The 13,941-nt window shown below is 45.0% G+C and overlaps 1 protein-coding gene across 16 annotated transcripts in view; it reads left to right on the top strand.

The window, feature by feature from the left end:
- Positions 1-13,941, top strand: part of PTPRD (protein tyrosine phosphatase receptor type D) — a 2,140,456-nt gene that overhangs the window by 462,327 nt on the left and 1,664,188 nt on the right. Inside the window, exon 1 of one of the 16 annotated variants that reach the window (XM_061629665.1) lies at positions 10,629-10,671. The exons of the other annotated variants lie outside the window; for them this stretch is intronic. The gene's annotated coding sequence lies outside the window, so the exon portion shown is untranslated. Of the gene's footprint in view, positions 1-10,628; positions 10,672-13,941 lie in introns of those variants that run through there. 16 annotated transcript variants of the gene reach the window in all.

Genomic DNA, 13,941 nt, shown 5'->3' with positions numbered 1-13,941 from the left:
ACTGGAGTATGGCAACCCTACTGATTGTGCACTGAATGTAGCATTACCAGCCTAAGATCAGCAGGTGAAAGACCTACAGTAACATAACTCCACCTCCCCAGCAGAAACATTCAGACACACACCCAGCTATATGGATGTGCACACACACACACACTTCCCCCTCCCCCAACTTATTTATTTCTCTTTCCCTCCCTAACTCCTGGCTTTGGGCTGGAACATCCCCCTCCTTTGTTTGGCTTTAAAAAAACCCAGAGAGGTTAGTAGTACATTTTCTGTGTGTCTGCTCCAAAAGCGTAAGGTACCAAAATGAGAAGGTTTCTAGTTACCGCTTTAGAGTGGAGCTCCCTCCCCCACATACTGTGTAACTTCAGTTGTTGTTCCCAACTAGCTGCCTGTGCAGGTAAACCAAACTGTGTGTTTTCTCTCTGTCAGTTATTGCTCACTTGAATTGGGTTGGCTGTCATAGTGAGACATTCCCACTGGGTAGGCAGAAAAGGTTACAGAATCTTCTTAACTCTTACTCATTTCTCAAACCTCTCTCTGCAGTGAAGGGTCAAGTCTGTAAATACATTTGAAGCAGCCACATTAAAAGGCAGGCAGGGCATTCCAGGCAGAGGATTGCCAACCCTGCTTTGATATGGATATCTTTGCAGAGGATCCCTAGTCATGCTTTACCAACATCACAATTCAAACTATGTCTACTCAGAAGTAAGTTCTATTGAGTTCTATGGGGATTAGGCCCTTAGTAAGTGCACTTAGATTTCATCCTTCAGGGATGTTCATCTTTACTCCTGAGTGCTCCCATCTAACATCTCCACAACACTAGGCTCTTTTCTTCCTACAATGGCCTTCTGGTGACTGGCCTGGCCTGAGGGCACTTAAAATCTTCTTGCCAGAAGCAAGTAGGCTGGATTAAATTTTCTCTACCCTGGCTCCCTAAGCAGGTGAGAAGGAATAACCCCATCACTTCAGCTGAACCTGGGAACACCCTCATTTAGCTAAGATTTCTATCTTATTTTCCAATCAGATAATTTTTTTTGTTTGTGTGCTCCAATCAACTGCGGTTGATGCTTAATGTATCATGCTTCATGACATCACTGCCCTGAAACCTCAGGGTGTGGAATGCTTCTGACCTGGCAACACTAATTTCAGGGTAGGTGAAAAAATCTGCTCAGAGGTAGAATTTGTGGAGAAGGAAAACATTCCTATCCAGCCCTGCAGCAACAGACCTCGAGACCAGCACTGTAAAGTAGGGTGGGACAGGTAGGTGCCAGAGCTTCAGAGGAGGAGGGGAGGATGTGGGCTTTGATTTAATAGTCGGCAAAACTATGTTCTCACAATGACCGGAGCATGCAGATCAGTAGTATAGTTGCAAATTCAGAAGTGCAGGATTCCTCCATGATAGTCCTTTCCTCACAGCCAAGCCCCCTTTTCCACTTTCTCTCATCCCCCTTGCTCTCTGTGTAATCTCCACCACTCCACTACAACAGACATTCCTAGAAGCCAATCAGTATTTTTCATGCATACATCTGTGGCAGTGAAAAGTTTTCATTCTGCCTAGGGTGCTGGAATATTTCACCTTTGTTGAATAAGCCTTCTTGAAATCAGACCAATACACATAAACCTTTACTTGGGGTTGGTGAATGGGTGACTTGGTTTTGTTTGTTTGTTTAACCACTGGCAAAGTTGTCTCTCTGCAATATCTAGTGAACATTAGAGGGCAATTACAAAAGCGTAAGTTGATTGTATCTGAACAAAAGATGGTGTGTTCCAAAGGTAAAATGATGCACAGATGTTTTAATCAGGAATGCTATAAAATCCACTTAAATAATTATTGCACAAATAAAGTTTATTTTGAGACATTCCATATGTGACCACATGGTGTTAATTAGCAAAGAACTTGTGTGGGCTTCTGAAAGTCAAATTTGGCAGCTAGGCAGATTCTATAGTTATACTCACAGCAGTAAAAGAATGCATAGGTGGAAAAAGTTTTTCCTATACTAAAAATAAGTGAAAACAGGAAATCAGACTCCCTGTGAGAAACTAGATAAGACCGTTAGAAGAAGGAATAATTATTCAAATCACATAACTTCATGTAAAAATAAAGATTTGTAAAAAGGAACGAAAGTGGGAATTAATTAATTAATTAATGACAGAGACAAAGTCACTTTTCTATTTAAGGAGGAAGATGTGTCTACTGAAATAATTATTAGATGGAAGTTCTGCTCCCAGTGATGTCATGGGTGGGTTTATTAATTTTGGTCATTTTTCATATGTAAGGAATTTATACAGTCACACATTTTAAACAAATTCCTATGTAAGCTAGAAGAAACGCAGGAACAGTAGGAAGAAATTTTCTCCTCTCTATTAAGCCACTGGGAAGATTATCTAGTGGCAACTGGGCAGATTATTTCTTTAGTGTTGTAAAACAAAAGGTTTGTAGGCAATAGTAAGCAATGCATCAAACTAGTCCCCACCTGTAATTTTATTCACTATTGGATGGCTTAAGACAAATAATTTAAAAGAGCATGAAAACAGCAAGCTCAGCCCCTTCAAATACAGGATAGTTGGTGTGCAGCCTTGAATCACAGAAGCTTTTCTAATTGGTTGCTGGGGGCAGGGGCTTAAGAAGGAATTCCATTTCTTCTCATTCTTCCTGCCCTTTCCATTGAGGGTGTTTTAATTTAAGCCTCTTTTAAAGTGACTAACCTTTCTTTAATGACGAATATGAATAAAATCTGCATAACTGCTTTGAGTCATGTCTGACAAGAAAATACCTCTGAACACATTAAGCATGGTGGATATAGTATTTGTGACCCAGAAGGCTCAACTTGTTTGGAGTATATGGACTGATGAGACGCTGATGTGAATTTGAAATAATTTAGACTTATATATGTTAAGTTAACCAACTTAAAGGAAAAAAGGAAAAACTAGGCCCCAGTTCCCTTTCGAGACCCCTTCTTGGAAATAGTTATCTGCGCAGACAGACAGTCTCAAGGCAGGAAGGAGGGAAACTGCCGGAGCTACAGGGGCAGTGAAGGGAGATAAAGAATGGGGCCCTGTTCTGTACCTTCTGTAACTTTCCATGAGAACGATGCTTTGTGTGCATGCTCTAGTCTAAAGCTTTCAAATTTATTTATTTATTTATCTATTATTTGATTTATATCCCGCCCTTCCTTCCAGCAGGAGCCCAGGGTGGCAAACTGCTAAAAACACTTTAAAACATCATGAAAACAGACCTTAAAATACAGTAAAACAAAACAATGTTAAAAACATTTTTTAAAAAAGCTTTAAAAACATCTTTTAAAAAGAGTTTAAAACATTATTAAAAAAACATATTAACAAGCAATTCTAACACAGACACAGACTGGGATAGGTCTCAACTTAAAAGGCTTGTTGAAAGAGGAAACTCTTCAAAAGGCACCGAAAAGATAGCAGAGATGGTGCCTGCCTAATATTCCAGGGGAGGGAATTCCACAAGGTAGGTGCCGCCATATTAAAGATCAGTTTCCTATATTGTGCAGAACGAATCTCCTGATAAGATGGTATCTGCAGGATGCCTTCACCTGCACAGCCCACTGATCGACTGGGTATATAAGGGGTAAGACGGTCTTTCAGGTATCCTGGTCCTGACCTGTATAGGGCTTTGTACACCAAAACTAGAACCTTGAACTTGGCCCGGTAGTAAATGGGCAGCCAGTGCAATTCTTTGAGGAGCGGGGTGACATGTTGGCAATACCCTGCTCCAGTGAGCAGTCTCGCCACCTCATTTTGCACCAGCTGCAGCTCCCGGACCAACCTCAAGGGTAGCCCTCCATAGAGTGGATTATAGTAATCCAATCTGGAGGTTACCAGTGTGTGGACAACAGGGGTCAGGCTCTCCCGGTCCAGAAAAGGCTGCAGCTGTCTTACCAGCCGAAGCTGGTAAAAGGCACTCCTAGCCATTGAGGTCACCTGGGCCTCGAGCAACAAAGACGGATCCAGGAGCACCCCCAGACTACAGACCTGCTCTTTCAGAGGGAGTACAACCCCATCCAAAGCAATGACCCCCATCCAAAGCAACTGACCAATTATCTGAACTTGGGAACCACCAACCCACAGTGCCTCCATCTTGCTAGGATTCAGACTCACTTTATTGGCCCTCATCCAGCCCACCACTGAGTCCAGGCAGCGATCCAGGGCTTGCACGGCCTCTCCTGATTCAGATGTTATGGAGAAATAGAGCTGGGTATCATCAACATACTGCTGACACCTCACCCCAAACCTCCTGAGGACTGCACCTGGTTGGCCACTGTGAGAACACGATGCTGGACTAGATGGGCCACTGGCCTGATCCAGCAGGCTCTTCTTATGTTCTTATGTTCTTATGCTTCCAAAGGCTTCATATAGATGTTAAACAGCATGGGGCACAAGATGGTACCTTGCGGCACCCCACAGTACAGGTGCCAGGGGGGCGAAAGACAGTCACCCAATGCTATTATCTGAGAGTGACCCTGGAGATAGGATCAGAACCACTGTAAAACAGTGCTCCAATACCCATCTCACCAAGTCGGCCCAGAAGGATACCATGGTTCATGGTATCAAAAGCCGCTGAGAGATCAAGTAGGAGTAACAGGGTTGCACTCTCCCTGTCCTTCTCCCGATAAAGGTCATCCATCAAGGCGACCAAGGCCAATTCAGTCCCACAACCAGGACTGAACCCAGACTGGGATGAGTCAAGATAATCTGTTCCATCCAAGAGTACTTGCAATTGCTGCGCCACAACCCTCTCAATCACATTACCTAAAAAGGGGGTGTTGGCAACTGGTCGGTAGTTGTTTCAAACCAATGGGTCCAGGGTGGGCTTTTTCAGGAGTGGTCAGATCACTGCCTCTTTCAAGGCGTCTGGAACCACTCCCTCCCACAATGATACGTTGACCACACTCTGGATCCACTTGGTCAGACCCCCGCAAGCTTTAATAAGCCAAGAAGGGCAAGGGTCAAGAGGACACATTGCTGGCCGCATCTTCGCAAACTCCTTGTCCACATCATTAGGCCGCATCAACTGAAACCGTTACCAAGAAGTTGCAGCAGACGTTGCACTGGACACCTCATTGGGGACTACAATAGATGTAGAGGGGGCATCAAGACTGCTACGGAGGTGAGCAACTTTACCCTCAAAGTGCCTTGCAAACAATTCACAGTGGGCCTCCGTAGGGTCTAAACCTCCATTTCCTGATGTCAACAGACCCTTAACAATATGGAAAAGCACCACCGGACAGCTACTTGAGGATGAGATGGAGGCAGAGAAATGTGCCTTCTTTGCCACCCTCACCACCACACAGTAGGTACGGTTATGATGTTTTACTCATGCCCAATCAGCCTTGCAGCATGTCTTTCACCACTTGCGCTCCAGCCGTTGTCCAGCCTGTTTCATTGCCCTGAACTCACTGGTGTACCAAGGTGCAAGCCAGGCTCCACAATGCCTGAGAGGGCGCTCTGGGGCAACCATGTCAAGAGCCTGACGTGCCTCACTGTTCCACAGCGTGACAAGGGCTACAACAGGGACACCTGCTCTATCGACTGGGAACTCCCCCAGGGCATTCAGGTATCCTGTGGATTCCATTAGGCTCCAGGGGTGGACCATCTTAATCTGTCCACCACCCCTGCAGGGAAGGATCGGAGCCATAAGTCTAAACTTCACCAGGAAATGATCTGACCATGACAATGGGGTGACATCCACCCCCATATCTCCAGACCACCCCTTCCTCCATCTGGAACAAAAACCAAGTCGAGGGTGTACCCTGCCCTACGTGTTGGGCCAGTAACAACTTGAGATAGCCCCATGGTCGTCATGGAGGCCATGGAGTCCCAAGCCGGAACACTAGAGGCAGCCTCAGCATGGACATTGAAATCACCCAGCACTATCGTTCTGGGCTCCTCCAACACCACAGCCAAGACGGCCTCCACCAGCTCAGTCAGAGAAGCTGCCGGGCAGCAGAGTGGATGGTACACCAGCAGCAACCCTAGTTTACTGTCTCCTTGGCCCGACACCAGGTGCAGGCCCTCACAGCCAGCTCCAAGACAGAGTGGTTTCCTGGTGACAGAGATGGAAGTTCTGTAGATCACAGCAACTGCTCCCCCCCCGTCCCTGCAGCCTGTGCTGGTGTTGCACAAAGTATCCAGGTGGGCAAAGTTGGGTCAGATAAACTCCTCCCAGCTCACCCACACACGTCTCAGTAATGCACACCAAATCGGCACCTTCATCCACAATCAAGTCATGGATAGTTGTTTTTTTTCTACTGATCTGGCATTAAACAGCAACACACATAGGCCAATGGGCACAGCAGATGAGCAACAAGGAACCCATCCATGAGAGGAGTGGCAGCAAGGAACAAGGCACAGATAGCCTTGCCTTTGCCTTCTATGGTAATTCACCACCTCCCCGTGGCTATATTTCCCTCTGCCCATAATCATTGAAATTGGGGTGGCATCACCCATGTTCCTCCATACTAAAACTCCTCCTAAACACCTGATATGGACCCAACATGAGCCCACCAACAAAGCCTGATGGAACCAATTATCCCAGTAGGCCTCTGTGAGGATTGGGAACAGACATACCCATTCAAGCTTTTTCACACAGGGCCCATCTATTCCCTCTCCTGTCTCACACCCAGGGAGGGCCAGCCTTCTGCCAGTTACAGACTCTCACTCTGAAGGCATCTGGCGACTGTCTCCTATCATTCAGTTCACTGCACAGGCTCCCACCCTGTGCAGAAACTACACATGCACCACACGTCCTCCCCACCACCAATCTCCTCAAATATGTATAAATATGTGTGTTAACATTTTCTTGGGGAGTTCCTCAGTCCTATGATGGTCTGTTGGAATATTCCCAATGCTTTGACTAACAAAGACTTATAACTGCTAAACTCGGAGTGGTTATTTTCCAGAACAATTTCAGATAATACAGATGATTAGATTTTATTTTTCTAGTGGAAATTCTACTGAGAATTAGTCATCCGTCAATGGGCTTCAACATAGCCTGTCTCATTTACACCACATTTACAGTTATGGCTTCCCCAAAGAATCCTGGGAACTTTAGATTATTCCACACAGAGCTATAATTCCCAGCACCCTAAACAAACTACAGTTACTGGTACAAATTTGTCAAAATGCAAACACCATTTGGATTGGCCTTTCACAGTCCAATCCACTTCCTGTGTAGCTTGGAAGAATTTGGTAACATGTGCCTCTGAGCATATAGTGAGTGGTGGCAACACCTGCAATCAGCCCAAATAATAGAAACAAGGCATGTGCTGTGCTGATCTTGTTTTAGCAGGGAAGAAGCAACATTATTAAGACAGTTGACATAGTTCAGATGGTCACTTTAAATATGTCTGATTTACTTTGCAATTTTAGTGAAGTTTCCTATAGGAAATCATTTTCTTTTGCTTCTATTTCTGTGAATATGTGAAGTAAAGCAACACTTTGCAAAATTTACACTAAAAAAACTCCAAAAACAATTGTGGAATAATGGCACTGACTATTCTGCAGAATAGTCTCCAGAGGACATCAGGAGTGTCTCAGTTTGCACAAGATAAAACAGTGGGAGGTGAAATATATTGTAGCAAAATTCTAGGTGTGCTCTATGTTTTTAATTGACTGTGCCCACCATGCCTTAAATGAAGTGGTTTAAACATAGCAGGCTGAAAACATGCATCTTGGGCAGGCTAAGTCCCCCCCCCAAACAGCTAGAGTCATTGCTTAAGTAACAACACATTGTAATCAGTCTGATTTTACATCAAACTGCAGTTTCAGATTCAACTGTTAATACACCCAAAATAGAAATAGAACATAACCTCCAGTTTGAAACACAAAAGGTTGTCTTCACCATCATATGACACTGACCAATAAAAAGACTTTGAAATTAATAAAAATAAATTTGACACAGATTTCTGGGATGAATAATGAGAGAAATAAAATTTTCTAGATTAGATGCTCTGTAGAAACAGTAGTAACATGAGAATGAAGCAAAGTAAGAAGAACACCAACAAACATCCAAAAATATAATTCTCTATCTTTGGAGATGGCAGGTATTGCCACCACTCATCATATGCTCAGAGGCACATGTTAACAAATTCTTCTAAGCTACACAGGAAGTGGATTGGACTGTGAAAAACCAACCCAAATTGTGTTTGCATTTGTACAAATTTGTAGGGCAGTCCAATATCTCAGAGAGGAGGTCAGGTCTCCTGCTCCCCTGGTGCATTCACTATAGCTGCCCAATTTCCCTGATTTTTAAAGTTTGATAGAAATATCTGTGGGCTATAGGTACATTCTTAAACCGCAAGGTTTTTTGCCTATTAGTGAATATATAACAATAGGCAGTGCACATTTATAAACAAACTTTCAGAGCATTTATGATTTATTTTATGTTTACACATTCTGAAAAAGGAATTGATTTGGACATGTTTACATAGCAAAGACATCATGTAGTGATCATTTTCTACAGGATTTTCTTTTAATGTTTACCGTAGGGAAGCATATCAAACTGCAATGTTGTTTTTGTTTTAATCCACACTTTGTTCCTAACTAATGCTTTCATTCTTGTGCAAAGCAGATGGCAAGCAAACAGAACAAATGTTTAAGTTAGGAATAACTTGTTCTCTTAATGAAGGAAGTTGGACTAGATAATTTATTATTATTACTATGAAGCTAGAGCCCTTTCTAGCTTTCACATTTTCTAAAGACTAGAATATTACAATTATTAATCCTAAACTGTTTTAACAACATTAACAAAACATTACGGTCTTTCTTGAATTACTGGTAGTATTGGTGCTCCTGATATATATTTCTAGTACCAGTAGTAGTAAAGGAGACAGCAGGACCACAGGGCAGGAACAGGCACTGTAATCTGTAATGTAGGGTGACACTAGTAAGGAAGAGCTGCAACTTATGTGACCCAGGACGTCTCGCTTTACCCTAGTGGCACAGAGCAGAGCCACACTGTAGCATCTTCTACATCCCAAGAGTAATGTAAGGAGGAGAATATAGATGCTGAAAATGTCATTGCCTTACTGATGAAAGCCAAGGGCTTAAGAGAACAAAAGTATTTGGGATCTGTAATTCAGTCTTGTGTCGTTGGCACGCAGATCACACTGTGGGAAAGATCCATAAAGCTACTTTCAAGGTTACAGTACAGGCTGTGAAAGAAGAATTACAAGTGCCTTGCTTGTCCTCTTTTGCTGTTTGTTTTAACTATCAGCCAGCTCCAAAGTTAATGAAAGTGTGGATAGTGAAGTACATGGAAGTCTTTATGGTCTTTAAGGTTTTACTGTTTCTACTAAAGTTTATTTTGCATTATGTTTTTTAAATCCATAACAAGGTTTCAAGTTTAGGGCCATTTGGGGGCAGCTTCCTACTGAGGAGACGTTTGTAATCAAGTTTTTCTCTGCCTGTATTAGGCTTCTCAGAAGCTAGTACATGTGGTAGCTGTGTGAGAGGCTTTTCTAGCACACACAAGTGCTTGCCTTGCTCCATACTCTTAGCAAGTAGAGAACCAACTTTTCCCACTAATTCCCCCTTGGAAGAGGTGCCCAACTTTTTTTGGCTAGCAGGAACTCCATGTTAAGTAGTGTTTTAACAAGAGTATAGAATGTTTTGTACAGGTATATAAAGTAATGCATCTTATGTTATCTGACATCCAAATAGCTGGATCACATTTCAGAATGAATGTTGTTTCCTGCATGATGGTGAAATGACTCTGAAGTTCAGCTGAGCTGCTTCTGTTTCTCTTGCATCATATGGCGGAAGGATCAATGTATTATATGTGGCAATTGAGCTATAATTCACATTGTCAGCAGACTACCATTTAGGTGTCTTGGATATCAGGAAGCAAGATATACAAATGGGCATGAGGGACACCAGTTGTCAGTAATGTATGCATACTTTCAACTCTCCGCTTTTCATGTAAAAATTAGCAAACAATCTTCAGTTTCCAAAATGTCCAAAGCTATTTACAAAATGGACATACGCAGTATGCATGAGGAGGAAGTGGGTTTAATGGCAAAAACGTTTTATACCCCTTATTTTAGAGAACTGTAACAGTACATTTGTAAGTGAAAAATAACATGCTGGCTGTTTGGAAGAATTCTTTTAAAAAATACACACCTTGCTCATGTTGTAACTTCCATCTACCAAATAATTATGTGAGATGTTGAGTTGTGTCCCAGTTTCCCAATTAATACTTTTGTGGAGGAAAGGACTTGATCACAGAATTTAAAGACCCATTCACATCACAGCCACTCCCCACCAGAGCTTGGAAGTAACTCGTTAGAAATAACGAGTTACTTGTAATTTGTTACTATTTTGCATAAAGAGTGGGTAACTTCGTTACATTTTATATGTAACAGAACGAGTGGTAATTTCATTACTTTTGAGCTGCAAATGTAACTTTTTTGCGTTACATTTGGACGTTACTGGGGGAAGAAAGCTTGGGAAATCATCTGCTGCTGTGATTGGTGGAATGGTGGAGGAAAGATATGTGCCTCACACTGGGCTTCTGCGCTGTTTAGCTCTTCCCTCATGCTCTATGGAGGCACGAGGGAGGAAGTGGAGAGTCAGACAGTGCTGGAGGGCAAGGAGGAGTAGAAGGCAGAAGCAGCAGAACGGAAGTGAAGAGCTGTGGAGGTGAGTGTATGTGTTACCCTTTCCAGCCTACTCTCCCTGCCCCCCCGCTCATCCTGCCTCCCTCAGCCTGCTTGCCTGCCCCCTCTGCTCTTCCTGGCACCCCCTGCTTGTCCTCGCATCTCCTCTGCTTGTCCTCGCATCTCCTCTGCTTGTCCTCGCATCTCCTCTGCTTGTCCTTGCACCCCCTCTGCTTGTCCTTGCACCCCCTCTGCTTGTCCTTGCACCCCCTCTGCTTGTCCTTGCACCCCCTCTGCTTGTCCTTGCACCCCCTCTGCTTGTCCTTGCACCCCCTCTGCTTGTCCTTGCACCCCCTCTGCTTGTCCTTGCACCCCCTCTGCTTGTCCTTGCACCCCCTCTGCTTGTCCTTGCACCCCCTCTGCTTGTCCTTGCACCCCCTCCGCTTGTCCTTGCACCCCCTCCGCTTGTCCTTGCACCCTCTTTGCACCCCCTCCGCTTGTCCTTGCACCCTCTCTGCACCCCCTCCGCTTGTCCTTGCACCCTCTCTGCACCCCCTCCGCTTGTCCTTGCACCCTCTCTGCACCCCCTCCGCTTGTCCTTGCACCCTCTCTGCACCCCCTCCGCTTGTCCTTGCACCCTCTTTGCATCCCCTCCGCTTGTCCTTGCACCCTCTTTGCATCCCCTCCGCTTGTCCTTGCACCCTCTTTGCATCCCCTCCGCTTGTCCTTGAACCCTCTTTGCATCCCCTCCGCTTGTCCTTGAACCCTCTTTGCACCCCCTCCGCTTGTCCTTGCATCCCCTCTGCTTGTCCTTGCACCCTCTTTGCATCCCCTCCGCTTGTCCTTGCACCCTCTCTGCATCCCCTCCGCTTGTCCTTGCACCCTCTTTGCATCCCCTCCGCTTGTCCTTGCACCCTCTTTGCATCCCCTCCGCTTGTCCTTGCACCCTCTTTGCATCCCCTCCGCTTGTCCTTGCACCCTCTCTGCATCCCCTCCGCTTGTCCTTGCACCCTCTTTGCACCCCCTCCGCTTGTCCTTGCACCCTCTTTGCACCCCCTCCGCTTGTCCTTGCACCCTCTTTGCACCCCCTCCGCTTGTCCTTGCACCCTCTTTGCACCCCCTCCGCTTGTCCTTGCACCCTCTTTGCACCCCCTCCGCTTGTCCTTGCACCCTCTTTGCACCCCCTCCGCTTGTCCTTGCACCCTCTTTGCACCCCCTCCGCTTGTCCTTGCACCCTCTTTGCACCCCCTCTGCTTGTCCTTGCACCCTCTTTGCATCCCCTCTGCTTGTCCTTGCACCCACTTTGCATCCCCTCCGCTTGTCCTTGCACCCACTTTGCATCCCCCCCGCTTGTCCTTGCACCCTCTTTGCATTCCCTCTGCTTGTCCTTGCACTCTCTTTGCATCCCCTCAGCTAGCCCTTGCACCCTCTCTGCATCCCCTCCGCTTGTCCTTGCACCCTCTTTGCATCTCCTCCGCTTGTCCTTGCACCCTCTTTGCATCCCCTCCGCTTGTCCTTGCACCCCTCCAGAGAGGGTGAAAATTGGGAACTGGCAAGAGACTAGGAGGTAGGTGCAGTCTCATACTTCTGTTTGTGTGTTTTGCTTCAGTTATGTGCCTCTCATAGAGCGACTCACTAGGCAGCAAGAGATGACTACCCCAAGCAACTAATTTGGGGCACCATTCAACAAATTATTAGCTATTTTAATTTTGGTTGTTGTATATTTACTGTCAGGAAGAGGTACTTTTGAGATTTTCTGCCTCAAATGCCAACATAACTTTTCAAGCTATGGTACTATGACCTTGACTTGGGGGCAGGGCACCATTTGCTCTTGTGCTTCAAGTAGTAAAATGTCTTGGGCTGCACCTGCTTGCAGTCATTTTACATACTGGACAACTAACATGGCTTTTTGGTGAAGGGCAAGAGAGAATAAGACTGTTATCTCAAAAACAGTTGTGCTTGAGGAAAAGATGGCAAACATATGTAGAACTGAACTTTTCTGCAATAATATAGACATTTGCATAGGGTATTTTTTTCTACTCATGGAATATTAAATCCTTTGTCATCCCCTCCCCCTTGTGCACACCCTTTACACTGTCTTTCTCCCTATGCATGTAGGTAAAAATGACAACTGGTGTAGTTTGGGAATTAACAGAATGAGAGCTGAATTACAACTCAAAAAAGAACTTCCCTGCTGGTATCTGCTGCTGATGTGGGGGGCATTTTGTTAGGGAGAAGTGATGAGGGGGGTAATTTGCTGCTGAAACTTTTTATCTGCAACCCCTTCCCTGGCCACTTTCCCCTAGCTGATGGAGGTCAATAAGGAAAAATATGGGGCATTGCACTGGTAAAGTGGCAGGCATGGAAAACAGCTCCTTCCATCTATCTCCTGCTTCACCTCCCCAAATGCACCCCAGCAAATGCTTTGCACATTGACAGCACACATTTAGTTGTTTTTCTGGTATTTGCTGCTGAAAGTGTAGTTCCATGCTGGGTGCAGCTGGGACGTTCTGAGTTCATATCTTACCACAGCCATGAACTCGCTGGATGACCTTCTGGCCACACCCACGCCAGACATTTATGCCACTTTAAACAGTCATGACTTCCCCCAAAGAATCCTGGCAAGTGTAGTTTGTGACGGGTGCTGAGTGTTATTAGGAGACTTCTATTCTCCTGACAGAGCTCCAATGTCCAGAGTGGTTTAACAGTCAGTCCCTCTTCTCAGACAATTCTGTGACTGGAGTTCTGTGAGGGGAATTGGGGTCTCCTAACAACTCTCAGGACCCTTCACAAATTACACTTCCCAGGATTCTGAGATCACGACTGTTTAAAGTGGAATAAATGTCTGGTGTGGATGTAGCCTTAGTGAGTCATTTTTCTTTCCAGCATGCCCATCAATCATATGGACATTAAAAAAAATCTGGACTATTATAAAAGTTAGAATTTTATTTGAAACACCTTTCAACACTCAAAAAAGGACTGTCAGTCATTAGAGCAGTATGACAATGGAACCAATTACCTAGGGAAGTGGTGGGCTCTCCAACATTGGAAGCATTCAAGAAGCAGCTGGACAGCCACCTGTCAGGTGTGCTTTAACTTGGATTCCTGCATTGAGCAGGGGTGTGGACTCGATGACCTTAAAGGTTCCTTCCAACTCTACTGTTCTATAATTTACTGTTAGCTGAGACATCTCTCTCTCTCTATCTCTCTCTCCCTCTCTCTCACTCACTCACACACTCACACAGCCACTGAGCATTCCATAACAGAGCATGCTGAGTACTCATTTGGGCTGTTTTGGGAGTCATCCCCTTTC

Source organism: Rhineura floridana, chromosome 1 (genome assembly GCF_030035675.1).
Source record: "Rhineura floridana isolate rRhiFlo1 chromosome 1, rRhiFlo1.hap2, whole genome shotgun sequence".
Lineage (NCBI taxonomy): Eukaryota > Metazoa > Chordata > Lepidosauria > Squamata > Rhineuridae > Rhineura > Rhineura floridana.
The sequence above is the reverse complement of the archived record's forward strand: the minus strand, read 5'-3'. Positions and strand labels throughout refer to the sequence as shown.